This window comes from Oryctolagus cuniculus, chromosome 8 (assembly GCF_051225735.1).
Source record: "Oryctolagus cuniculus isolate XC-2025 breed Fujian yellow rabbit chromosome 8, ASM5122573v1, whole genome shotgun sequence".
Lineage (NCBI taxonomy): Eukaryota > Metazoa > Chordata > Mammalia > Lagomorpha > Leporidae > Oryctolagus > Oryctolagus cuniculus.
Window position 1 is genome coordinate 54,305,231 of NC_142874.1, and position 27,018 is coordinate 54,332,248.

Consider the following 27,018-nt stretch of genomic DNA (forward strand, 5'->3'; position numbering starts at 1 on the left):
CTGAAAAAGGATGACAGTTAAAAACAGAGGCAGTCTGAAGAGGGCGTTTCAGTCAGTCATAATATTTCCGTACTGGTTTGTTAGTGGTGATAAATGTACCACACAAATATACAATATTGCTAATAGGAGAAATTGAGCTGGGGATGTATTGGGACTCTCTCTATTGGCCTTGCAACTTTTCTGTTTATCTGAAACTGTTAGTCCTGGCCTCAGCTGTGTCCTCACTGCCTCCAGTATGCATAGATTGAAATACAAACCACCTGGACCTCAGAATGTACCCATGTTTGGAGATGGGTCTTTACAGAGAAGATTAAGTTAAAATGAGGCCACTAGGGTGAAGCCTTCACCCACCATGCCTGGTGTCCTTAAAGCACAGAAGAGACCACAGGAGTGCGTGTGTATGAGGGAGTGACCCTTTGAGGAGGCAGTAAGCAGGAGGGCTGCCTCGGAAGAAACCAGCCCTGCTAGCACCTCGATCTGCCTGCAGAAGTGTGGGAAGTCAATGACTGCTGGGCCGCCTGGTCTCTGTGGTATTTCATTATAGCAGTTCTAGCAAATGAAGACACTCTTCTAAAATAAAATATTGTTTTAAAACCCCAACACTACACTAGGCTAATCCTCCGCCTGCGGCGCCGGCATCCCGGCCTCTAGTCCCAGTTGGGGCACCAGTTCTGTCCCAGTTGCTCCTCTTGCAGTCCAGCTCTTTGCTGTGGCCCGGGAGTGCAGTGGAGGATGACCCAAGTCCTTGGGCCCTGCACCCCATGGGAGACCAGGAGAAGCACCTGGCTCCTGGCTTCGGATCGGTGCAGTGCGCTGGCCATAGCGGCCATTTGGGGGTAACCAACAGAAAGGAAGACCTTTCTCTCTGTCTTTCTCACTGTCCATCTCTGCCTGCCCAAAAACAACAACAACGACCCAACACTGGCCTTCTTTCCGTTCCCAGCCCAGGACTTTTGCCTGAAGCCCTTCTTGTCATCTAAGTTTCAACTCAAGAGCAACCACAGAGGGGCCTTCCCTGACCATGCTCTCCTGTTTGGTGTCTCTGCACGGGGCCAACCACCAAGGGGTATTCTTCTCATTAGTGTATTCATGTATTGCCTGTCTTCCTGCAGCAGAAGATGGATTTCTCACTGGAGGAGCCTCAGCTGTCTTGTCTGCTGCTGATTCCCTGGCATCAAATGCCAGGCTTAGCGCTGACTACTCGATAGACACTAGGTGACTTTGTTCAACAAAGACTGAGTCCACCTGCAGCCTGGGAATCTTGATTTGGGCCACTTCATTCACTTCTGTTATTAGGCTGAAAGAACCTCTATCCCTCTTCCTCAATTACTGGGATCGGAGGGTGAGCAGACGAGCAACCAGGTAGCCCACAGTGTTGTTAGATCTTTGGTGTGTTCACCACTCTCAGGAAAGTCTAAAAGTAGGAGTGGAGGCTGGGGGAGCTGACTTGGCCAGACGCCTTCAGTAAGCCTCTGAGAATGAAATTCATCAAAATAAGGCTGAGGTAACTGCTAGAGGAGGTGTGTGTGCATGTGGGTCATGTGGGAAGCACGTGTCTCAAGGAGCAGGGAGGTGAGGCTCTGAGTCTCGAGGGGGTCACAGTCATTTTGGGGTGGGCAGAGCAGAGGCCAGAGGGCTCTGGAGCCGGTGAAGGGTCTCAGAAACCAGGTGCCAGCCCTAGGACAAAGAGACTGGTATAAACAAGGTCTCCAGACAGCTCACTGGGAGTCAGGGCTGGCCTACACTTCCGAGGCTACTGAGTCAGTTGGAGGAGGGGCACATGCCAGCAGCCCCCTGGTGAGCCAGCCAAACAGACAGTATCAGGGGAGCCCACAGTTCAATGCTGAGTCAGACCCTGAGGCTCTGCCCATACCCACCAGGCCCCACTTCCTAATGGTGGCTGTCCCCAGAGAACGGCTCTCTTAGTTTCATGCCACTGTAACAAAATACCCAAGGCTGGGTAATTTACAAGGAACAAAGAATTATTTTCTCGCAGTTCCAGAGGCTGGGTAGTCCAGGACAAAGATACCAGCAGATCTGGCCTCTGGCGAGGGCCGCTGTCTGGGTCCAAGATGGCGCCGTGGGGCCATCTCCTCTGAAGGGAGGAAACACTGTGTCCTCGAGGGGCAGAAAGCAGAGCAGCCAGCTGCTGTGGGAAGCCTCCTGTATGAGGTCTTTGGTCCCATTCATGAGGGAGAAGCCCTCAACACCTCATGACCTCTGAAGACCTCCCCTCTTAATGCCATTGTGTTGGTAGTAGCTGGATTTTGGAGGGGGGTGCATTCCAGTGATGACATCCCCGGATGTTAGTGGCTGGGCCTGGATGGCACCAAGGTTGCAGCTAGAAAACGCCACTGTGGACTCAGCAAATGGTGGCACACAAGGAGGTGGGAGGCAGTGGTCTCCACAGAGTGATGGATTGTGGGCTCTGGCTCCAGGCACAAGCATGTGAGAAGGCTAGGTTTAAATGAACCCCAGGACAAAAGAGTTAAGGATGGAGCTCTGAGCAAGGCCAATGCAGGTTCATTTACAGCATGTTGAAGAACAAGGCAGCTTAGACGAAAATGTTTTAAAATTTTTATTTACAGGCTCTGAGGTCTTAAGTCATTCAAGTCCATAGTTCCCTTGCCTTTGAAAATGGAAATAAAAACCCCTTTCTTGCAGGGTTGTTGAAAAGCTCATGGATAATGCAGGAGGAATGTGTGACACAGAGCCAGACACACACAAGATGCTAAATAGACAGTGGCTGATAATGCAATTTACCAGCCCCACCTGGGAAGCGCTGTTGCTTTTGTTCCTGTCGGGTTCCCTCAAGGAAACGCGTCATAACGCCCTTTGAAAGTGCAAGAGGGATGTTCCTCGTTTCAGAGCCATCTGGAAATGGAGAAGTAGCAGGACTGCCTCCTGATCTGCAGCAGGGTCTGCTGAGGGCAACCGGGAAGGAGCAGGATGACTTCCAGGGTCCCCGGAGGGATGCTGGCCCTGGGAGGCCCAAGGGGAGCCACTGAGGCAGATCAGAAACAGAGGGCCAGGAAGAGACCCTAGGTTCTTCGACAATGCACCTGCACCTAGAAAACAATGCACCTGCAACTAGAAAGCAGCCGCTGGAAAGAGAGAATGTGACAAACGCCCAGCACACTTGGGTGCCCTCTTCTTCTTCTGATGTGTCTGGTGTTGGGAGTCATGGGAGGCTTTCGGGGGATGTGGTGAGAGTGCGACTGTCCCTTGACAAGGAGGAGAAAGAGCAGAGAGGCTATCCTATTCTACTTGTTTTGAAAATGTTTCTGGGCTGGCGCTGTGGCTTAGTGGGTAAAAGTCTCCGCCTGCAAAGTCAGGATCCCATATGGGTGCTGGTTTGAGTCCTGGCTGCTCTACTTCCAATCCAACTCTCTGCTATGGCCTAGGAAAGCAGTGGGACTTGGGCCCTTACACCTGCATGGGAGACCCAGAGGAAGCTCCTGGCTCCTGGCTTCAGATCGGTGCAGCTCTGGCTATTGTGGCCATCTGGGGAGTGAACCAAAGGATGGAAGACCTCTCTCTCTGTGTCTCTCAGTAATTCTGCCTTTCAGATGAATAAATAAATCTGGAAAAAAGGTTTTTAAGAGTTTCATTTTTGTTGAGTTTCACTTTAAGAGAGAAGTGGGTGGCACTAGCGACACCCTTGCCGCCTGTTGAGGTTGTCCAGCACTCTATCTGGCCTCCTTGAGAGAGGCCTTGGGATAGGTTTGCAGTCGGGCAGGATGCTGGGTCTTGCTCTGCTTGGGAGGCCACCGCTTCCAAGGTGAGGCGTCAGGTGTGGCAAGCGACGCCCTAGCCCCTGGTTTCCTTGAGGGGGATAGGTGCAAGGATTTCTTTGGGACCTTCCTGGGCTCCATCCTTTGCATCTGCTTCTGATTTGAGTGGCAAGAGCACAGACCTGCATTCTAGTTCCGGCTCTGAAACTGACCAGCAGTGGGCCTGGGAGCAAGCCTGCAGCCCCCAGTCTGCCCAGCTCCCCTGGCTGTCAGGGAGATGAGACGGGGTATCCCGATCACCTCCGCAGGCACTTTCAGCTTTGGTGTGCCCTGATTCCGTGATAAATTTCCCTGAATTTCTGCACAGGAATAGAAAAGAGCAAAGACCATCTTTGTAATGTTTATTCTAGAGATTTAATCTAAATGTTCCTAAGTGGCATTACAATAAGGGCAGAGTGTTCCAAAGCAGGGTCTGACTGCATTTGCACGCGATGCAATTTGTAGGGTTCTACTCTTCTATCTCTGGGCCTTCTGTGAAGGACACACTTGGACTAAAAAGGTTATTTACTTTATCATCATTTAGGGATCTCTATCAGAGATGATTTAGTGTGGTTTCTCATCCTCGGTGCTGTTGACATTTTAAACTAGGTAATTCCGTGCTGTAGGGGCTCTCTGTGTATTGCAGGATGTTTAGCCGCATTCCTGTTGTCATAGTCCATTTGGGCTGCCATCATAAAATACCATAAAGCAGGTGGCTCGCAAACAACAGGAATTTATTTCTCACGGCTCCGGAGGTTGAGAAGTCCAAGATCAAGATAAAGATTCAGTGACCGGAGAGGGCCAGCTTCCTTCGTGGATGGATGTCTTCTTACTATAGCTTCGCATGGCACTGGGGCTCCTGAGGTGGACACTAATCCCAAAACAAGGTCCCACCTCCTATTATCATCACATTGTTGATTAGGTTTCAACATATAGCTTTTGTGGGGCTGTAGCCGTTCAGGCCTTAGCACCTGGCTTCTGCCTACTGGATGTGCGTAGCACCCCATTTTACTCCCACAGTTACGACAACTAAAATAGCTCCAGACATTACTAAGTGAGCTCTGGGGGACAAAACCAATCCTCGTTGAGAACTGCTGATTTAGAGCTGATTGAGGGTGTAGATTTAAACAGCAGAAGAATATAGAAGCAAACTTAATTAAGCAAATGTCTCTGGAAAAGATACTAGATTAAAAAAACAGTAAAATGTGAATTTTCAGAATATAAGACTTTTTTAAAGCTCATTTCTCACATACGTACCATCCACACACAGCTTCTCAACCTGAGATTTCTTTAAATTACCAAGAAAGGGGGATGTTTACCATTTTTCCCACTGAAGATAACACATTCGATTCCAAATAATATTGGGCGACCAGATGTTAGTGTAACATGTTTTCATAATTTCTTAAGCAATGCATGAATAAGTTTTTATCCTCATACATATTACTGTTTTCTTACTGTGTCTCGAATGAAGTCTTTTATAAAAGAAATTTATTTGTTGGAGAGACATACAATCAGACACAGGAGCCATCCTCTGGTCACTCCTTAAGTGCCTGCAATGGCCAGGGCAGTTCCAGGCCAAAGGTAGCAGCGAGGCAGTGAATTGAGGCCTCCCATGTGGTGGCAGAGACCCAACTACTTGAGCCATCACCGCTGCCTCCCAGGGTCTACGTTGGCAGGGTGCTGGAATCAGGAGCTAGAGCTGAGAATCAAACCAAGGTACTCCGATGTGGACCGAGAGCATACTGACAGGTGTCTTCCCCGACTCCCACCCCTCTAGTCAGCTCTTCCCATCTGCACAGATTGGTAAAGACTGTGGAACATCCCTTCTTTCTTTCTTCATTTCCGGTATGTTTATTAAAGCAAGTCTCATATCAAAGAGACTTCTTGTCATCTGCATTGATAACTATTTGGGGCAAGGAGAAAATATAATGAAAACAAGAGGAAGAACTCAAGAAAAAAACAGAGTCTGTCTTCCCTGTGTTCTATGGTGCGTCCATGAGAGCTGATAGAGACCAACTGTTGCAATGTGTGTGGGGCTTTGCCTGCCCATTCAGGCTTCAGTTGCCTTAAAAGGACTGTATGGCAAACCATACATTTTCCTCTTCCTCCTTGTCAAAAAATTTCCTTGAAGCCATTCTCAGAAACATAAGCAGAGAGAAAACAGCAATCAGTGATGTTTAAAAACAACTGAAGTTAGATGTGACCTGTTTGTCCATGAAACTGCATCACTTTATTTTCAATACCTGTTCAGGTTTCCATTGCCCCCGAACATTCTCCAGCTCCCATGGCAAATCTCTCTCCTGTAATCCAGACCTGGATATTGAATTAGTTAACAGCCCCTTTTTGGTGTTACTTCTCCAGGTGGTCTCTCTCTGTCAGCTCTTTATCCCTTGCCATTCCTTCCCTTTCATTCAAGCTTTTATAACCTCATACCCCGAAGCCTCCATGCTCTCTGCTTGTGGTAAAACCCATGGACTTAATTGACCTCACACCTTTCTCATTCTATTCCTGTATTCATTCACAGGCCACATAGTTCCTGGGCCTCTGATCTGTGCCAGGCTCTGTTCTTGCTTCTGGAGATAGAGCAGTGAGTAAAGCAACCAACCCACCTGCCCTCATGGCATTTACATCCCATCTGCGGGGCACATTTTGTAAGATAAATAAGTCACATAGCATGGTAGAATATGGTAGACACCTTGGGGAAAGTGAGGTAGAGAAGGGAGACAGGGAGGTGTGGATGGGAGCCTGTGTGTCTCTGTGGAAAGGGTGGGCTACCATCTTAAATAAGGAAATAGGTAAGATTCCCGGAGGCAGCAACATTGAGCAAATACCTCATGAAGGGGTAGGCAAATGTGGAGATCCCTGGGGACCCCTTTGGCAGGGGTAAAGCATGTGTTAGGAGGTGTCTGGTGTTTGAGGCATGGCAATGGGGGCTGATGTGGGAGAGAAGTAGGCAATAAGGTGAGAGAGTTCAGGAGCATGGGAGGAGCGGGTGCGCCTGTGGGTCCTTGCAATGACTGTGGCCTTGATCTGAGAGAGCCCGGAGACCCCTTGCTGGTTCCGAGAAGACAGTGGTGTGATGTGACTTACAGGTTAATAATAAGATCGTGTCAGCAAGTCATCACATCATTTCTGCCATCATAACCTGCCCCCTTGACAACATATAATCTCTTTGTCCACAGAGACAAACGCGAACTCCTTGTGTTCCCTGCCTCTACTCAAATAGAACATTTCCAGTCACCTTGCTGGAGCCCTCGGCGCTCTCAGTAAGGAGTGATCCCTGCTGTCCTCGGATGAGCATCCTTTGGCTTTTCCAGAAAACGTGTGCCGCCCCGGAACTGGTCTCTCTCTGCTCTGACCTCCTATTGCATGAATTACAGTGTGCATTTGGACTTGACCGTACAGTGCCTTGCTTTCCTTTCCAAGCAGGTATCATATCAGAAGCTTTATAGAATTAGAGACCTGGAAGGCTGTCGGGAATCTTCTGGTTCTTTGGTTTTACAAATGAGGACACCACGGTCCAGCAGAGTTTAGGACATTGCCAGCTCTGTTCAGCTTGTTGTTTAAAGTGCACTTTGCCCTACTCAGTGAAATGACAAGTGCATTAAGGGATGATACCATGCCTGTACGTCTCCAAAGTTTCCTATAGTATGTAGCTAAAACGGCGCTTAAATAACAGATGCTTAGTAAGTTGTCTTAAATGTAAAAATAAATTGGGCTTTTTTTTGGTTGATTTGTTTTTAAAAGAACATCACAGGCCCTTAATTCATGAACCACATCTCAAATTCACAGATACACCAGTTGCCGAGTGCCATGGAAAATACCTGTACGTGATTCAGGTGTCGACTTTAGAGATTTGTTTGTGACTGCGGTTAAATGGGCAGATGAAAATGTTTGCCTTTCTTGAAGGTTTTGTTCTGATGAAATGGTAAAAAAATAACTGCATCATCTCTGAAAGCTTTATCAAAGCCGTTAAGATGGAAAACAAATGGTTTTTCCCATTCTTTGTTGCACAAGGAAGTGATGATCACAATAGAATTCTGTCCTCTCGGCTTTTTCTTCGGAAAGTTGGGCGTTTTGGTCACAGGTGTGAAGTCGTGATGTTCACAGGTGTTGATGACCTTATCAGGACTGCTGCGGGGGACCTGGTTCATGCTTTGGCCCCAGAAGTGTCCTGACTGGGATCTGACTTGGAAATACAGATCCAAATAGAAGTGAAGCTGGGGCTTTGTTCCGGTAATAATTGCTCAATAAAATGAAGTGGTTTCCAAGAATCCGTGGTCCAAAAGCATAGATTTGATACACTTAACCTTTACAATTTAGACCCATTCAAACAAGTCAATAATTTCCAGTGTTTTTAATCTTTGCCAGTCAATTCAGCACTGTTTTAAATGTGGCTTATATATGATCAAAACAACTGGCTGAAGTAGGATAAGTGAATTCTGTGTGCCATGGTTGTTCACACGCTGCCGCAGAGTCAGGCTCCGGAGATTTGAAATGACTTGGAGGAATCCTGCTGGTTTTGGAGAACTCTTTTAAAAATCCACTATTAGTGACCCATGGTTTGGCCTTATGTCTGGGTCAATGAACTTAGTCGACTAGAGCATGATTACAGTAATGCTACGAAGAAGGATGAAATACCTGAGTGAGCCAAGTAGCTTGATTTATGTCTACACGCTAGACTCCTACTCCAGGCAGGCATCTGACAGATGAATATCAGTGCTCACCAATCTGGGATAAAATGTAAACGGCTCAATGACCTCATCAGAGACAGAGTCTTACCAAAAAGGAGCCCAGATAGTATACAGCTAGTGTGTTCATCTGAAAGATAAAATGAAGGATCTGTTCATTTGGGTGGCTTTTTAGGTAAAGGATTCTCTGTTGTATTTTGTTATATGTTTATGCATATACAAGGGTGCTTCGAAAAGTTCATGAAAAATGGAATTAAAAGGTCAGTTTATGCTGGTGCAAAAACTTTTTGAAATCCATGGGTGATTTTCTTTTCTGTAACATGCATTCTTCATGAAATTTTTTGAAGACTCCTTATATGTATGGATTTCAAGCTTTTTTGTATCTAAATAAACTTCCTTTTCAATTCCATTTTCCACAAGTGTTTTGAAGCACCCTTATGTATACATTGTTCTCCAAATAATCTAAATGAGTATTGTTCCTTTAGAGATGTCAAACGCTTCATATATTTATTTTCATTTTTAGAACATGGACAATTTCTCTTTGGAAATTTTCTCTAGAGCTCACACTTTAAGAAAAAAATTTTCAATTGAGATATCATTTATATAAAATCACTAATTTTCAGTGTATACTTATGTGAATTTAAATTAACATGTATTTATGTAACCTCCACCATAATTATAGTAAAAAAAAGTTTCCATCTTGCCAAAAAGTGCCCTTATTTTAGCACACTTTTTACTGTTATTTTTATTTGGTGACAGCTCTTTTAGTGGATTAGTGGATTTGCCCTTTGTGAAAAGGAAAAAAATTGAAGTTAAAATTAAAAAAGTAAGTAAAGTGTAAGGACCCCTGTCTGGTGGCTAAGGTGGTTGGTGATCACACAGAGTGATAGGACTTTGCATTAAAACAAAATATTGACTATCAAATCATGGAATCTGGTTTCTGATGAGGCTTACAAACTGGATCTGATGGTCATTTCAAAGATGACTTCCAGAAGCATTTTGAGCAACGGATCGGACAGACTTTTGTAATATAACTCAGTCTTATCTCTCAGTGTAGGAGAAGGGCAGCTTTTATTTGGTTCCTTAATAAATACTTGATATTTTCAGATTGGACATTTTGTTTATTTAAGACAGCCCCAAAAATCTGAGATAGAAAGCTGTTTGTAGTTTAGCCAAGCCACAAGTTGGAATCTTGTGTTTACAACCTGGAGTAGGTTACAAGGTTAAGGAGGTTAACTAATGAGTGAGCCAAGCCCACCAATGACCATCCCAACCTCAAAGAGTTATTATGAAGGCCCACTTCAAGTCTACATGAGGTCACTTCCAATGTGATAAAAACATGGTGTCTTCATGAGAAATGGATCCCCAAAGAAAGTCCAGTGCTGCTATGGGACATGGAAGTGAAGAAGATTGAGAAAGTATTTCTTCTTTACTGAAAAAGTTGATTGAGCAGGTTAAAGGGTGGTGAGGTAATGGTCATGAAGGAATTCACCATATGGACATAAAAAATTTTTATTTCAAAGAAAAATTTGACTCATGCAAAATCATTCTTTCAGAGAGAAATAAATTATTAGGGACTGAAAAGATCCCTTACATGTTCAGTCTGTTTGTGTGAAGCATAGGAAACAGGTATGCTATTGTGTCTCTGAGTTTGAGGAGTCATGAATATTAAGGTTTATTCTGTAAATTCTGTTGTGTTAGTTTAGATACCCACATTATTAAATATAGTTATACCTGGTGAGGATCTAAGACTATGTGGAAAGTTGACATTTGAAGTAGAATCTATTGAGCTGGAGATAAGAGAACCCTTTGGAAACTTTGAGTGATTCTGTTTGCTGTCAGCAGCGTGGTAGTTGGGTGGAGGGAGGCCGGGGAGAGTTGTGGTCTGCAAGTGCTGTTTCGGAGGCTCAGAGAACGCAGTGGGAAAATGTTAGTAACCAGGAAAGATAACTCAGAGGCTTTGGGAGCTGCTGATTGTACTTTCTAAGAATTACAAAGGAAAACTTAGATATGAAAAGATGACAAAACTAACCTCAAGGTTCTTAGAATGAAGATATGAGGATACTTCAGAAAGTTTGTTGAAAAATGAAATTAAAAGATAAAGGGCATTTTCCAGGGACTTTTTGAAGACCCTTAGTACACATCATATTCTGAGGCCTCCTTAGCATGAGTATGACAGTTTTTAGTTAATAGTACGAATGTGAAATTCAGAATTTTGGTTTATCTGTGACCATGGGAAATTCTGTGTCCTTCTCTGGAAATCGACAGTGATAGAGTAGAATAATTGGGATGTTTACTGGCTGTGGTGTGTTAGGTACTCTCCTAGGCCTCTGGAAACTGAAAATCCTAGGCCCATCTCATCAGGCGCTTCTAATAGTACACAGATAGACATGGAAGCTCAGTGGAAGTGGCTGAAATGAAGATACGTACCAGAAGCAATCAGAACCCAGGAGGATGAGCCCCTAAGCCTACCTCCAGCTACTCATGGACTCTGTGGATGAAGGATGCAAAGGCTGTGAAATCAGGTGACTTTCTTCACCGTCTGTCACCTAAACTGCTCGGGAACCCTCCCAGCCTGCCATCTGCAACCTCATTTCTTGACTCTCTGGTGCATTCTTTTTTTTTTTTTAACTTTTATTTAATGAATATAAATTTCCAAAGTACAGCTTATGGATTACAGTGGCTTCCTCCCCCATAACGTCCCTCCCACCCGTAACCCTCCCTTTTCCCGCTCCCTCTCCCCTTCCATTCACATCAAGATTCATTTTCAATTCTCTTTATACACAGAAGATCAGTTTAGCATAGTAAAGATTTCAACAGTTTGCACCCACATAGAAACACAAAGTGAAAAATACTGTTTGAGTACTAGTTATAGCATTAAATCACAATGTACAGCACATTAAGGACAGAGATCCTACATGAGGAGTATGTGCACAGTGACTCCTGTTGTTGACTTAACAAATTGACACTCTTGTTTATGGCATCAGTAATCACCCTAGGCTCTTCTCATGAGTTGCCAAGGCTATGGAAGCCTTTTGAGTTCACCGACTCTGATCATATTTAGACAAGGTCGTAGTCAGAGTGGAAGTTCTCTCCTCCCTTCAGAGAAAGGTACCTCCTTCTTTGATGACCTGTTCTTTCCACTGGGATCTCACTCGTGGAGATCTTTCATTTAGGTCATTTTTTTTGACAGAGTGTCTTGGCTTTCCAGCATGAAATACTCTCATGGGCTTTTCAGCCAGATCCAAATGCCTTAAGGGCTGATTCTGAAGCCAGAGTGCTATTTAAGACGTCTGCCATTCTATGAGTCTGCTGTGTATCTCGCTTCCCATGTTGGATCGTTCTCTCCCATTTTTATTCTATCAGTTAGTATTTGCAGACACTAGTCTTGTTTATGTGATCCCTTTGGCTCTTAGTCCTATCAGTGTGATCAATTGTGAACTGAAATTGATCACTTGGACTAGTGAGATGGCATTGGTACATGCCACCTTGATGGGATTGAATTGGAATCCCCTGGTATGTTTCTAACTCTACCGTTTGGGGCAAGTCAGCTTGAGCATGTCCCAAATTGTCTCTGGTGCATTCTTAAAGCCAGTGTTCCATTTTCCTCTTCAGACCCTGAGTGGATCGTCATTGCCTGCAGAGGAGTCCAGAGCTCTCACTATGAGTTTTAGCCACCACCTGGCACAGTCCTCCGCAGGGGGCGCTCTCTACTCTCCTTGTATGCTGCAAGTGTTTCCTACTGTCAGCTTTTGCTCTTATGTTTTTCTTATTCACCTGCTTCTCTATCAAAATCCAACGAATTTCATCCAAAGGCCAGCTCAAATGCTACCTCATCCACGGATCCTGCTCTGAGTCTCCCAATTGGATAGAATCACTGATGCTTTGCATTTCCTCAGTACTCATTTGCAGACAACATCTCTCACAACAGATGCACCCTGCTTTGATGCTGGATAGTGTTTGTATAGCTATGTTTTTCATTAGGTTCCTGGGAGACAGGGATTGTATTTTTCATAACCCATTGGCCTCATAGCCAATGCTTAATAGAAAAGTCCTCAGCAAGTGCTGCTGAGTAGTGCCTAAGGCCAGATGTTAGTGGTATATCAAGGCCTAAAAATCTGTTTACTTTTTATCAAGAGTTTAGGAATTCTGATATGCCACCTAGCATACATCCACTCCATCTGTTGCTCACCTTGAAATACTTCTCTGTGAGTCACTGGTGCAGAATGGCCGGTGTTGTCATGGCTCCCAACTTTTATGGTGGCATCAAGGTTGAGAAAGGAGTCAGGGGCTGGATGTGTTTATGTAGAGCACGTTGTCCCATTGACAGTGGGTCCTATGAATATTTTAAGGGGAGTCTGGAAGCGGTTACCGAAGAGAGAGGTTAAGTTGAAATGAAAGAAGTGAAGACTAAGGAATATTAACATAAAATCTGTATTGTGAATTCTTTTACATAAATGTGCTAGTGTTGTCAGGAGAAGTGGTGTCAGGAAGCATTTCAAGTGTCTACTTTTAATACCCAAATGGAAAGTTGGTTGTAATTATGAAATGTGGAAATCCTTCCTGCTTGTAAATGTCCCTGACAAAGGGATGTACTAAAAGGAGATCCCGTGTGTGTGTGTATGTGTGTGTGTATGTGTGTGTATGTGTGTGTGTATATGTGTGTGTGGGTGTGTGGGTGTGTGTGTGTGTGTGAATTTTCCCAAGTGTAATTTTCTGCTGGAAAAAAATGGGGAGAAGCAGAAGGGAGCAGGGGTAAAGTGAGGAATGATTTGCTCACATGTTAGTATTTTAAACCAATCTCTCTCCCTCCACGGTCTATCCACTTACCTACCTATACCTCTATGCTGTGTATTCATGGCTTGGGCCAACCCAGCATTATCTGGGATGCAGTCAGGAGATCTGGAAGGAGGAGAAGGCGCTGCAAATCATGCCACCCCTGCGCTCAGCCAGCTCCTCTCTCAGGCCAGGGCCCCTGCTTGTCAGGTTCAGCGCTCACCTGAGGTCCCCAGTGGGTGCTCTGGCCTTCCTCTCACCCTGGTTCCTGGCAGCCGGCACTCTCGCCTCTGCTTCTCTTGCTGCTGTTTTCTGTCTGGTCTGATTGACAGCTACTTGAACAGCAGGCGTGGCAGCATGCTGGTCTGCTGGTTTCCTGGGAAGGGGAAAATGCTGCTGGAGGGAATGAAGGGATGGACGGCCTCCTCTGTTCTCAACAAACCTTCACCAGGCAGGATTTGCTTTCTGGTCTTCTGACAGCAACCAAGGAACTTGCAGATGAAAGCATGTAAGGGTCATCTTTGCTTGGAGAAGTTCTCACTGAAAAGCAGTAGTTAAGAGCCACGTTCTACAATGACATTTCAAGCTCCCTCTACCTCCCACCATGCTGGAGTCCTTGACCTCCATGAACCTTAGTTTTCACATCTGTAAAATGGGGGTAATAAAACATGACTAATAGGGAGTTTGCAAGGCTTAAGTTAATATAGATACAGCACTTAGGGGAATGTGTGGCCCACAGTAAGCAACATATAAATATCAAGTTATTATTACTATTTTATTACCGGTTTTGCCTTTTTCAAAAATTCAGTTCATGGTTTTCAGAATGGACTTATCAAGGTGGATTAGTAACATTATTATTATTATTATTATTATTTGAAAGGTGGAGAGACAGACAGAAAGTAATCTGTCTACTGGTTCACTTCCCAAATGTCCACATTAGCCAGGGTTTGGCCAGGCCAAAGCCAGGAGCTCAGAATGCCTTCTGAGATTCCCATGTAAGTAGCAGGAACCAAGTACTGGAGCCACTACTGCTGCTCCCCAGGGCACTTGTTAGCAGGAAGCTGGATCAGAAACACAGGAGGCCGGACTCAAACTAGGCACCACCATATGGGATGCACCTTCGTCGCTGCACCAAGTGCCTGTGCCAGTAACATTCTTGACACTGGAGAAAGGGAGGGACTGAGACAAGGCAGCAGGCTAATGGAGGTCAGATTGAATTCAGTGTTGTTTGTCCTAAAATGCATACAAATCCAGGATGAGCTTCAAACTACATGATATATAATTTTTGAGATTCATTTATTTATTTGAAAGGCAGAGTGACACATAGAGAGAGAAGAGTGAGAGACAGAGATCGTCCATTCACTGGTTCACTCCACAAACAGCCCCAAAGGCCAGAAATGTGCCAGGCCAAAACCAGAAGACAGGAACTTCATTCAGGTCTCTCCCATGGATGGCAAGGGCCCAACCACTTGGGCCACCTTCAGCTGCTTGCTTAGGCATATCACCAGGGAGCTGGATCTGGAGCTGAGCAGCCAGGATGCAAACTGGCACTCCAACATGGGATACCAGCATTGCAGGCAGCTTATCCCATTGTGTCACAACACCAGCCCCCTCTATGGATTCTTAAAGAAGGAAGGACATCCTAATGTGACTCAAAAGTCCTATGGAGCCTCGGGTGTGTGCCTGTGGGGTTGTCTGTTGGGAAAGGCAAGTTGGATTTAGAGACAGGAGTAGCAAGAAAACAATAAGGAGAGGGGTCAGAATGTAGCCCAGGACTGGCCCCAAGAGGCAAGGAGGCGCCCTTCCACTTTGCGCAGGTGTTTGCAAAAAGTCAACTCCAAATCCGTGCCAAGCGAGATCCAGTCCTGCAGACATTGCGATTTTGTAATTTGCTTGCATCTGTGTTTTGCTAAAAGCTTTCAGTTTAAGATGCCCTCAAGAACTCTTCAGGCCTGGCAGGAGGGGCTTGCTCTCTCTCTCTCTGTCTCGTTGTCTTATGTAGGTAGCCTCAGGATGGCACATCTCATTTGGGAAACTGCCAGGGAGAAGGAACAGAAAGTGTGTGTGTGTATGTGTGTGTGTGTCCCTTAGAAAGAAAACCAACTTGATATTTTTTCCACATTATTTTCCAACACAAATACCCTTTAGGCTGCAGGAAAATGGGGTAAGATTGTACTTTAGCATCAGCTTGATTCTCAATCCCTCTTCCTTCTCATGTTTCCCAGATGCTACCCACGGGGAGGCAGAAAGGTGAGCTTGAGGAAGGGCTGTGCTTTGTGCAGCGCTCCTTACCTGCACCGAACACCTATGACTGCCCCTTCCCTGCTACTCCTCCTCCCCCACTTCTTACTCAGATTGAGGAACCCCCCAGTGACTGTGAAAAGCCCCGAAGGCCGTTGTCGTCGCCACAGCTCACTAGGCTAATCCTCTGCCTTGCGGCGCCGGCACACCGGATTCTAGTCCCGGTCGGGGCACCGGATTCTGTCCCGATTGCCCCTCTTCCAGGCCAGCTCTCTGCTGTGGCCCGGGAGGGCAGTGGAGGATGGCCCAAGTGCTTGGGCCCTGCTCCCCATGGGAGACCAGGATAAGTACCTGGCTCCTGGCTTCAGATTAGCGCGGTGCGCTGGCCGCAGCACGCCGGCTGCAGCGGCCTTTGGGGGGTGAACCAACGGCAAAGGAAGACCTTTCTCTCTGTCTCTCTCTCTTTCACTGTCCACTCTGCCTGTAGAAAGAAGGAAAGAAGGAAAGAAGGAAAGAAGGAAAGAAGGAAAGAAGGAAAGAAAGAAAGAAAGAAAGAAAGAAAGAGAAAGAGAGAGAGAGAGAGAGAGAGAGAGGGAGAGAGGGAGAGAGGGAGAGAGGGAGAGAGGGAGAGAGGGAGAGGAAGGAAGGAAGGAAGGAAGGAAGGAAGGAAGGAAGGAAGGAAGGAAGGGAGGAAGGAAGGAAGAGAGAGAGAGAAGAAGGAAGGAAGGAAGGAAGAGAGAGAGAGAGGAAGGAAGGAAGGAAGGAGAAAAGCCCCGCAGAGGGCCGGTGCTATGGCACAGCGTGTTAAGTTGTTGCCTGCAGCGCCGGCATCCCATATGGGCACTGGTTGGGTCCCAGTTGCTCCACTTCTGATCCAGCTCCTGGGAAAGCAGTGGAGGATGGCCCAAGTGCTTGGGTCCTTGTATCCACATAGGAGATGAGGAAGTGACTCCTGGCTTTGGGTAGGCCCAGATGGAAGCTCTCTCTCTCTCTCTGTAACTCTGCCTTTCAAATAAATAAATATTTTAAAGAAAAGACTTCCCAGAGGAAAAAAAGGCCCTCTTTTCCACTGCTCCTATTTGTGTTTGTTTCTCCTGATAGTGAATATTAGGATTTGTTTGTTTTTCTTATTAATGTGAGCGTAATCAAGTGTGTTCACAATTATTAAAAATGAGATGGATGTCAGTTGGTTTACTGGACTATATCTATACCTGTGTATATGCCTGTGTCCATATCTGTGTTTCAGTAGATCTTTTGATTCTTCACATCTCTTTTTAAATATCTTTTGTGTAGCCTCAACTTACATCTGGAAGGGCTAGTGCACTTGATTAGCAGGAAGTCAAGAGGTTGCAATCATTTCAGAAGATCCAATATTGTGAATGCCTTTTCTTTTATAATGGGTATTTTTGTTACCATTAAAGGCTGTTCATTTCTGTGTAGAAGAAAAAAAAAAGCTGTACTCTAAATGAGCAACAACAATTTTACCAATTTTACTCTGTTGGAAACTGATCACCAGCCCAAATCTCTGGTTAATCTGAAGATTAGCCGCTGGTCATCAGACATTGGTAGGAAATAAGGGAGATACATTAAAAGGCTTTCCAATAGCTAACAGATTCATCCACCTGAGTGGTAAGCCCTTCCTATTAATAATCCTGTCAAACCAGAGACGAAGCTGGTGAATTTAAATGCATCTTAAGAAAGGCAAAGGCAGGGGACATATTCTGCCTGTTTCACCTTTGATGAGCTGACTTCTACCATTTTTCTAACATGAAAAATCCTTGCATGTTTCTAGTTGCTAACATCTGGAGAATGGCAGGGGGTAACCTGTGCTGTGTTCTGCATGTGTTATCACCTTAATATGTACATCGTAAATGGGGTGCTCGGTGACAATGCATTTTAAAAGTTCAAAATATAGGAGGACTTTCAAAGATACATTTATTTTTGAAGAGTTAATAGGTGCACATAATACACATTTTGAAAGATCCAAAAATGAGTACAATGCGGGCCACAGGAAGACTTTATCTGAGGCATTCTTTCTGGTTTGTTGCAAGCAGTACGTTTCATGCTGGCGACGCTGCCAAAGCCGTTTGTGTTTGGAGTGGTAGGCGAATGATGGTGGCTGTTTGCTTGGTTTTGGCTTTTGCTGGTGGAAAAAGACATGAGCATGGTCATGATGCAAATGTTTTTTTCTAGCTAATTACATTGCTTGGCCAGATATTTTTTTTCCTCCGTCTCTTTCCCATCCTGTGAGCTGTAGTGTTATTTGCTTTTGTGTTTTAACAAGAATCTCAGCAATCATAAGCCAGTAGATAGAAGTATGAAAAACACAGTTTAATAAAGAATCTCAGGTTAAAAGTAGAGTGGAGGAAGGAGGGAGTTCCATGTGTTAACTATGCCGGACACACCTCTGCTATAACGTTTTGGTTGAAAATGCAATTTTGTCATTCTAGTGTCCTTTTTAATATAAAATAGATTTTCTTTTGTGCTGGAAGCAAACCAGTTCAGATATAGGAGAGGACATAAAGCTATTAGCTGCCATTTTTCTCACAGGCAGTTGTAGCGAACAATAGAAAAGCAGTGATGCTCTAGCCCTTTCTGTAGATTCATGTTGTGATTCAGAAGTGTTGGAGCGGTGCCTTATGGTTGATGGGAGGAAGAACTTGTAATCAGCAAAAAGCAAAAACGCAAGGGTTGAACTCTGAAGTTCATGTAGAAGAATTCTGAACTTTCAGCATGTTTGTGTCATTGAAGTCCAAATGGTGTATTTCATAAGATTTGGGGGTAATTATTCAAATTTTGAGACTGTCCTTGAAAAAAATTAACTATCAGGAAGCTATTTTTAGCTTATAAAAACTCAAGGGCTGGGACAGTGTGGTAATGCAGCAGGTAAAGCCACTGCCTGCAGTGCCAGCATCCCATATGGGCACCAGTTCAAGTCCTGGCTGCTCATTTCTGATGCAGCTCTCTGCTATGGTCTGGGAAAGCGGTAGAAGATGGCCCAAGTCCTTGTGCCCCTGCACCTGTGTGGGAGACCCAAGTTCCTGGTTTCAGATCAGCCCAGCTCTGGCAGTTGGAGCCATTGTGGAGTGAACCAGTGGATGGAAGACTCTGGTCTCTCCCTCTCTCTATCTATAACTCCTCTCAAAGAAATAAGTGAATCTTACAAAAAACCTCAAGGTTTGGAACAGTGTTTACCATGGAGGTCCACAAGCCTGCATCCCCTGTTGGAGCGCCCAATCTCAATCCTGACTCCAGCTTCCTGCTAATGCAGACCATGGGAGGCAGCCGTGTGACTCAAGTTAACAGGGTTCCTAACACCCCTGTGAGAGACAGAGATTGCATTTCTGGTTTCTGACTTTAGCCTCAGCAAGGAGTCATTGCCAGCATTTAGGAAGCGAACCAATGGATGGAAACATTCTCTCTCTTTAGCTTACTCTGTCCCCTGCTCATTTGTGTGCTGGCTCACTCGCTCTCTCGCTCTCTCTCTGCCTCTCAATTTTTTTTAAAGCACAAAGACTTACAGATTTTTATCCCTCAGTAACAAAATGAAAACATTTTTAAGAGATGAACTATCTTGGAATTAAAGTGTATGTTACCACTCCTATGTTATTATAATTTAATTATGAAGCCAACAGTGTTTTATGTCTTTGGAGTTACTTGCTGTTAGGTGCTGGAGCAGACTTGTACAGGTTTGTAATGATGCACGTTTCTTCCTAACACTGTGCTCAGTGTATCCAGAGCTTCTTCCTCATTCTGTGAAATCAGCTTGATAACTTGAAACCAGCCCTGGTGGGAGTATTTACACCATCAATACTGACGAAAGCTATATCCTAGGGCTCCCTCCCTGCCAAGAGCAGGTTGTTAAATGTTAGTTATCACATCACTGTATTTAAAGCCAAATTGAGTTGCATTAACTAATACATGGGGGAAATCTACAGTAAGTAGGAGAACCATTGTTTGAGATACAGTAATTGTATTAAAGGAGTAATACAATTACAAGGCATTTGTGGCAGGTACCAGAATGGTTTCCACGAATTTAAAAGATATGGTTTTCAGTTATTCGACGTCATGCCTATGGCCTAGTCTCACCTTTCTGGATGGAATAAAGTGGATCTTGTGTTTGTCAACTCAATATCAGCGTTTGGAAGGATGCCCCCCATGTTGACAGCAATGATCACCTCTTAAAACCACCAAGCACTTCTGGAGAGGTGTTGCCTGACATTTCCTCCTTGGCCTCGGAATCCTACCAGTGCTAATAGAGAATGCTTTGCAGATACCGAATTTGGAGGATGAGGAGACACAGAGTCAAAATAATAGAGATCAGACCACTGCTTTTTTCACTTGTCCTTGCTGGCTTCCTCATGACTGGGACACTTTGAACAACAAGGAAGAGTTACTTCTGTTAGGGAGATTCTCTGTTTCAGATGATCTGAAACATGGTATCATGTCATCCTACCAATGCACTATGAAAATTTAACATAAGGGATTATTGGCCAAGGAAAATGTATACCTGTTTACTGGCAACTGCTTTGTAGAGACTTCTCATTGTCCACTGTAGACAAGATATTGTGGTTCGGATCCTGGCCAGTTGCACTCATTCAATTATTAGTCCTTTCACCCTCACTCCTCAAAGTACAGTGTGGGCCAGTGTGTTTGGCATTAGTTAGAAGCTTGCTGCTGCTAAGTCTTGCTACATAGACTGGAGGGCTCATTCCAGACCTACTGAACTGGGATGTGTTGGTTCGCAAGACACTGGTGATTTTCATACAGTAAAATTGGAGAAATAATGCCTCACTTGTTCACCAACTTCATTCTCAAAGTCTCTGATGAACTTTTTCTTCTAGGAAAAGAAACGATGGATTTGGGACACTAGAAACTCGAAATATAGCTAAATGATGGAAGGATTTTTTTTCTTCAAGGTTTACTTTTTTGAAAGGCAGAGTTACAGAGAGCAGGAGAGTGATCTTCCATCTTTTAGTTCATTCCTCAAATGTCAGCAACAGCCAGAGCTGGGCCAGGCTGATGCCAGAAACTCCATCCAGGTCTCCCACATGTGTGGCAGGAACTCAAGCACTTAGGCCATCCCCTGCTACTTCCCAGGCACATTAGCAGAGAGCTGGATCAGAAATGGAGCACCTGGCACTTGAGCTGGGACTCCAGGATGAAATGTAGGCATCCCAAGTGGTGGCTTAATCCTCTGTGCCACAACGCCTACCCCAGGATCTTTTTGATTTGTGGTTATTATCTCTCCAGGGCCCAAAGCTCCATTACATTTACCTGCAGTGGTAATAAAAGCAGCACCAAGGTATCCACAGCATAGCAAGAGTTAATCTGGAATTTCTAAAAAACAAATTTTCTGAACCAACTGATTACATATAAAGTTGACTTTTACATAGTATGCTGTTTAGAATTAAAGTCATATTAAATAGCATTTCTCTTTCTCATTCCTCCCTTTCCCCCTCTTTCTTGCTTTTGAAAAATAAAAAAAAAATTAGAATGGTTTTAGATTTAGAGAAACATTGTGAAGACAGTACAGAGAGTTCTTGTATATGCCATGTCTAGCTTTCTTGCTTTTTGACCAGAGTTGTGTTTCTACTTTCCCTAGGTTGGCAGAGTTTCCTGGCTAAGGAAGCAAAGTTACGGCACCCAACACAAATAGTATTTGATTAAGGCTAATTACAGAGCTGTCACATAAAACGGGGAGAAAAGAGAGCTGGCTTTTTCAACCAGCAATGAAATAACCTGCTGTCTATCTACTGACTTAATAGCTTTAATTGCCAGAACATAATCAAGATCTGGTGAATTTGTTTGAACATATCAGCAGGCACCAAATATTTCAATGAGATCAAGTTGCATAACTAGTTGTGCTCTAACCCAGGCTGAAATGGCTCTGACAAAGTGAGTTTTGTCATCTAAAAGGCAACACCTGTTGGGAGAGGCCCGCTGATATGCTCGGCTGACTTATTAACACTCTGCAGATCAAGAAAGTAGTGGGTTTAACATGACCACTTCAGATGAGCCTTACACCTCTGGTACTCCATTTAACTTCTTCGTTTACAGGAAGAATTAGGTTAGGAATGTGCCCACACCTTACTTGGAGACTCATTCTATTTCCTACTTATGAGAAACATTTTTGTTTTAAAACAGTCACAAAACAAAATGTGGTCATTTCCTTGAACTAACTTTGTAAATACACTTTAGAGAATCGGTGAAGAAGTAACCGTACTCTCACCGTTATTGTCTGCTACACTCTGGCTGTTGGCAATGTGGACTTGGAATTTAAGGTAGTTCTAAGATAGTCTATTTCCAGGAAGTGGCACTTACAAGTGAGCTTTGATGGGGAGGCTCATGCAGCAGGCCCATTGGATGAGTACCTCTGACTGGGTCTCCCCATTCAGATATGGGTACCTGCTTCAGGACAATCTAACACAAGGTCTTCTGTTGGCATTTGAGTGCATGCTTTGTAAAACCAAGTGGTCGTAGATGAAAGTATTTTTTATGGAATGGTAGGAATGATTTATTCTTTATTTAGTAGTCATTGAATTTCTCGGAGTTCAAACTCTGAAATGTGGCACGCAGTCAAAATAGTCTCAAAAAAAAAAAAAAAAAGCAAATGGAGACCATGTTTCCTAACTTCAAGAAACAGGAGTGCAATTGCAGAGGCTGGTAGAAAGCACAGCGTAGTGCCCAGGCCACTCCCCTGGACACCCATGCTTTAGGAACATGGTTGTATTCCACTACCTGGCAAAGCCGCTCACCAGTGATGGCTCTGTCTGGCTGTGTGACCCCTCCCCCAAGTCTGTTGCTGGACTGGACCTGGTGGTTTAGGCCCAGGCTGAGAAGGCTCCGTGTGCTCTGCAGAGCTCCCCCTGGGTCTGCCTGGAGACCCACAAACACCGAGGCTTATTTTGGAAACTCGGCACCGGGGAAGTCTCCTCGTTCCTCCTCCTCTTCCTTCTTCCCAGCCAGATCATCTCGACCTGTCTGGCTCCAGAATTTCCTCACCAGCCCTGTCTTAGCAGTGGCTCCTAGGAGGTTTCTGGGGACTTGGGCATTCTTTCTGCACGTGTGCAAATGGCATAGGCTGGCAGGAGGAGCTTGGGAGGGAATAGAAGGCTGGGGAGTTAGCTTTTTCAAGTGTTCCTGCTGTTCTTTTTTTTTTTCCCCCTTTGCCTCATCTACTAACTCTTTGAGGCTTTAAAGGCCAAAGTAAAGTTTGTCCTAATTTTAAACTTGCCTCTACAGCTGCCCTGTAATTTTCATTCCGGGGCCTAAATTGGAACGTGTCTCCATAGGTTGGGCTCAGCCCACTCTCTGTGAAGCTCCACCAGGCACCCCTGGCGCTGTAGAGGAACAGCACGAGAATCCAGGAGTCCACTTTTGTGAGAGGAACATCACGGGCAGAGCTGTGTCCGATTTTAGAAGGAAGCTGGGAGGAGGGGCCGAGGCAGCCATTGGCTGGAGCCAGTTATCACTGGAGACACACACTTCAGCAATGCACTCGGGACAAAATGTCCATGTTCCTTCTTTGACACAATTACATTTGAGAAGTTTTTGAGATTGTCTAACTCGGATTCTTTTTTCTCTGTGATTCTCTTGAGATTCAAGTCATGTCTCTTTTAAAAAAAAAATTTATTTATTTATTTGAAAGGCTGAGTTACAGAGAGGCAGAGGCAGAGAGAGAGAGAGAGATCTTCCATCTGCTGGTTCACTACCCAGATGGCTACAATGGCTTGAGCTATACTGATCCAAAGCCAGGAACCAGGAGCTTCTTCTGCGTCTTCCACAGGGGTGCAGGGGCCCAAGGACTCCATCTTCTGCTGCTTTCCCAGGCCATAGCAGAGAGCTGGATTGGAAATGGAACAGCTGGGACTTGAACTGGTGCCCATATGAGATTCTGGCACTGTAGACCAGGGCTTTAACCCACTGTGCCACTGCGCCGGCCCCTATGTCTCTTATCTTGAAGATCATGTAATTCATATATTTTTTGTTGGATCCAACTCTAGATTTTCCTCCCTCCCTCATAAGCTCCTGGGGATGATCTGGAGCCATCACGGGCTTTCCTTTCCCCTAAGTTTCCAAGACAGCTATGTGCTGGGATCTCTGTGCTTCTCTCCAGCGGTATGATATACTCTGGTGTCTAATTTGTCTGCATGCCAGGCCCAGAGTAGGGTATAGAACCTGACCATAATGAACAGCTTTTAACTAATTATTTAACAATTAATTAATTGTTACCCCTATAATGATCCAGAAGTCAAAAAATTTTCCCACTATTTTAGTCATGGGTACTAATGGCCTTTAAAAGCTCTTTCATTTGAAAAGTGGAATAATTGTACTTGCTCTACTTAAATCTCCCGCGTAGTGGAAGATGGGTTTGTATTCAGTGAGATGATTGGAAGAAGGGCATACCCTGTAAACATTTTCTGAAGGAATGCATGGACGGCAGTGGCAGAGTACAGAAGTATGGGCACAGTATCTCGAGAATGTCCACAGTAGCACCAGATCTGATGGTACTTAAGGAGACAGGGTCCACATGAAGCCCCCCATTGGCAGGGTAGACAGAAATTCAGAGAGGAAGCCACACAGGAAGACACTAATGGGAGAAGGGTGGCGCCCTCCATCGTCTGACTGCTTCCACTGTGTCCAGTTCTGCCCATGGAGTCTTTTCATTTTGTTTTGTTATCAAGGATGGGTATTGTTTGTAGAATTCACTCAGGAAAACTTAGTAATTTTCCACCATAGTTAATATTCAGATATGAAAAATCTCTTACAGTTTAAACGGTGAATAGATGCTAATTTATACATATATACTTCTGCTCAGAATGCCTAATTAATGATCCTCCGTGTCAGTCACAGATATGTTAATGAGCTTCCTTTGCTCCTGTGTCATAATTGCCCCGCTCCTGCCTGGCTTAAGGTTGGTGGAACGTTTTAGCTGCGGATTAGTAAGTGAGGCAAAAGAATAACAACAACACAACTACAGTTAGCCCATGATTCAGAGGTGCAGGAGATGTGGAAGGGTTTGATCCTGAGAGTTTAGTGGCAGATATGTGGAGATGGCCAAAGAAAAAAGCAGCAGGTGACTTTCACGGTAGCTCTTGTCTGGGGAGTGTCAAGACGCGCTCAATGCGTGGGACTTGCCATGGTGTGAACACTGGATTCACCATCTTTCCAACCCTGGAAACGAAAAACTCTGATACAGGATCTGTCTTTCTCTTCTGAATGGCTTTTGATTTCTTCCCCCAAACTCTTATGTCACTTTAGCAGAATTGGGTTGGACTTGGTTTCTAACTTCCTACTTTCTAGCTCTGTGATTTGGGACAAATTAATCCACCTCTCTGAGTGTGTTTCTCCCCCTGTAAAATACAGCAAGCATACCAATGGTGTTCAGGTAGACATGAGGATTAAGTGAATCAGTGCATCTGTAGCCCGTTATGAAGCTGGAATAGAGTGGTTTTCCGTCCAACTTCCTTTCCCTTCCTTTTACCCCTCCCTTATAAATTTAGTGCTTGAGACCATAACATCCAGAGCTAGACTGTCTAACTCCTGGTTCTGCCGTATTTCAGCTGTGTGACCTCGGGGCAGTTACAGCCTCACTGTGCTCGGTTCCTTGATGCATGAAATGTCAGTGCTTGGCACTCAGAAAGTGCTCCGAAGCAGGACAGCTGTTCATCTCTGCAGTGTCAGCAGCTGTGTGAGCATTGAGCCCTGGCGAATGAGTCACTGGATGGTTGTCATCCTTGCCCAGGAGTCCAGAGGCCTTCTGGGAGGTCAAGAGCCCCGTGCCTCGGCTCTCTGTCAGGTCCTTGTCCGGCTTCTAGAACTCTGTGTGGAGGCCATTTCCTTCCTCTCCCCTTTCCTCTTGGGAGAAGTGTCCCCACTGTGAGAGTAACGCCGGCGTGGATCTGTGCTGTGCCTCCTGAGCGCCTGGTCTCCCTGTTGCTCCGTGCAGGGGTGGAGTCTGGGATACCCAATCTCTTGTCCCGCTCTGACAGGCTGTGGGAGGAATAAAAGGCTTTGTGCCAGCCCTTTCATTTGGGGCCTCTATTTTCCCTTTCTTTTCCTGCCAAAGGCAAATAGTTGAGTTTGCTTGCTGGGATTGAGGCTTCTGGAACCATTCCGCTGGCCCTGACATTTTTCAGATAACAAATTCTTCTCCAAGTGGTATCAGGTATTTGACTTTTCATGATCTTGATCTCTCACAGGAATGAATGGCTTGATTTTTCAAGAACAGTAAAGCAGTGAATTCTAATAATTGACCCCAGATAAGCAGTCAGATGCAGCTCCATATGTTCTCCAGGTCTATCTATAAGTAGTGTTAGCACTTTCTATCTCGAGTTGTGACTTACAGATTTCCAAATACTCGTGCTTTCAAAAAACTTGTTTGAGTCTCACGGACAACTGAATGATAGACATGCCAGAAATTATGATTCTCATTTTACAGTCTAATAAACAAAAAGCAGGGGCCAGTGTAGTGGCACAGCAGGTTAAGGTGCCACTTGTGATGCGAGCATCCCTGCTCAGAGTGCCAGTTCACGGCCCGGGTGCTCTGCTTCTGATCCAGGTCCCTGCTAATGCGCCTGGGAAGGCAATGGATGAAGGCCCAAGTGCTTGGGGTCCCTGACACCTATGTGGGAGACCCAGCTGGAGTTTCTCTGGCTCCTCACTTTGGCCTGGCCCAGCCCTGACTATTGCAGCCCTTTGGGGAGTGAATCAGTGGATGGAAAATCTGTCTCTGCCTCTCTCTGACTCTCTGATGTTCAAATAAATTAATTAATCTTTTTTAAAAAAAGAAGGAAACAACTGGAGCTTAAAAAGATTCAGTGACTTGTCTACCAATCATACAAATAGAAGTTTAGTATTCTGATTAAAACCAATTGCTTTGAATTGATCAGAATATACTGTAGTGATACACCTACCCTCTCCCAGACCCCCTCTTGGTTTTACTGGCCCAGTATAGCAAAGCTTCCTGCCTTGTTTCCAACTCAGCTTCCTGGGAGAAGGGTGGGGGCTCTGTCCCATCCAGTCATTCAGGGTCCCAGGCTGACAGAAGCTCCCCCATGTTACAACATTGCCGTCTGTGTGTGATGTCCAGGTTGCTGAGGCTGGGGGAGAGAGGATGGCGAACTCACTCCAGCACTGTCTCTGCTCATAGCCCATCGACCAGAACTAGTTCCGTGCCCCTAGGTGACTCTATGAAAACCTGGTTAGTCTTTCCATGTGCTAGAAAGGCTGGGAAACCAGTTCTGAGGAACTCTGGGAACTGCCACAGGCTCTCAGGTGGGCCATTGAAAGATACTTTGCAGTGCATATTGCTGCCAGAGCCTCTCATTCACTTGAGAACCATGGAAAGACATGAAACGAATTTCAGCAGCACTTCACATGTGAGGTAGTTGTCAAAAAGAAAAGAAACAATTACAGGGGCTGGCATTGTGGCGAAGTAGGTAAAGCTACCACGTGCAGTGCCTGCATCCCAAATCTCCCAATTGCTCCATTTCTAATCTTGCTCCTTGCTAATGCACCTGGGCAAAGCAGTG

The 27,018-nt window shown here is 45.1% G+C and overlaps 1 protein-coding gene across 1 annotated transcript in view; it reads left to right on the forward strand.

The window, feature by feature from the left end:
* Positions 1 to 27,018, forward strand: part of MAML3 (mastermind like transcriptional coactivator 3) — a 474,643-nt gene that overhangs the window by 193,879 nt on the left and 253,746 nt on the right. The gene's annotated exons all lie outside the window — the stretch shown is intronic.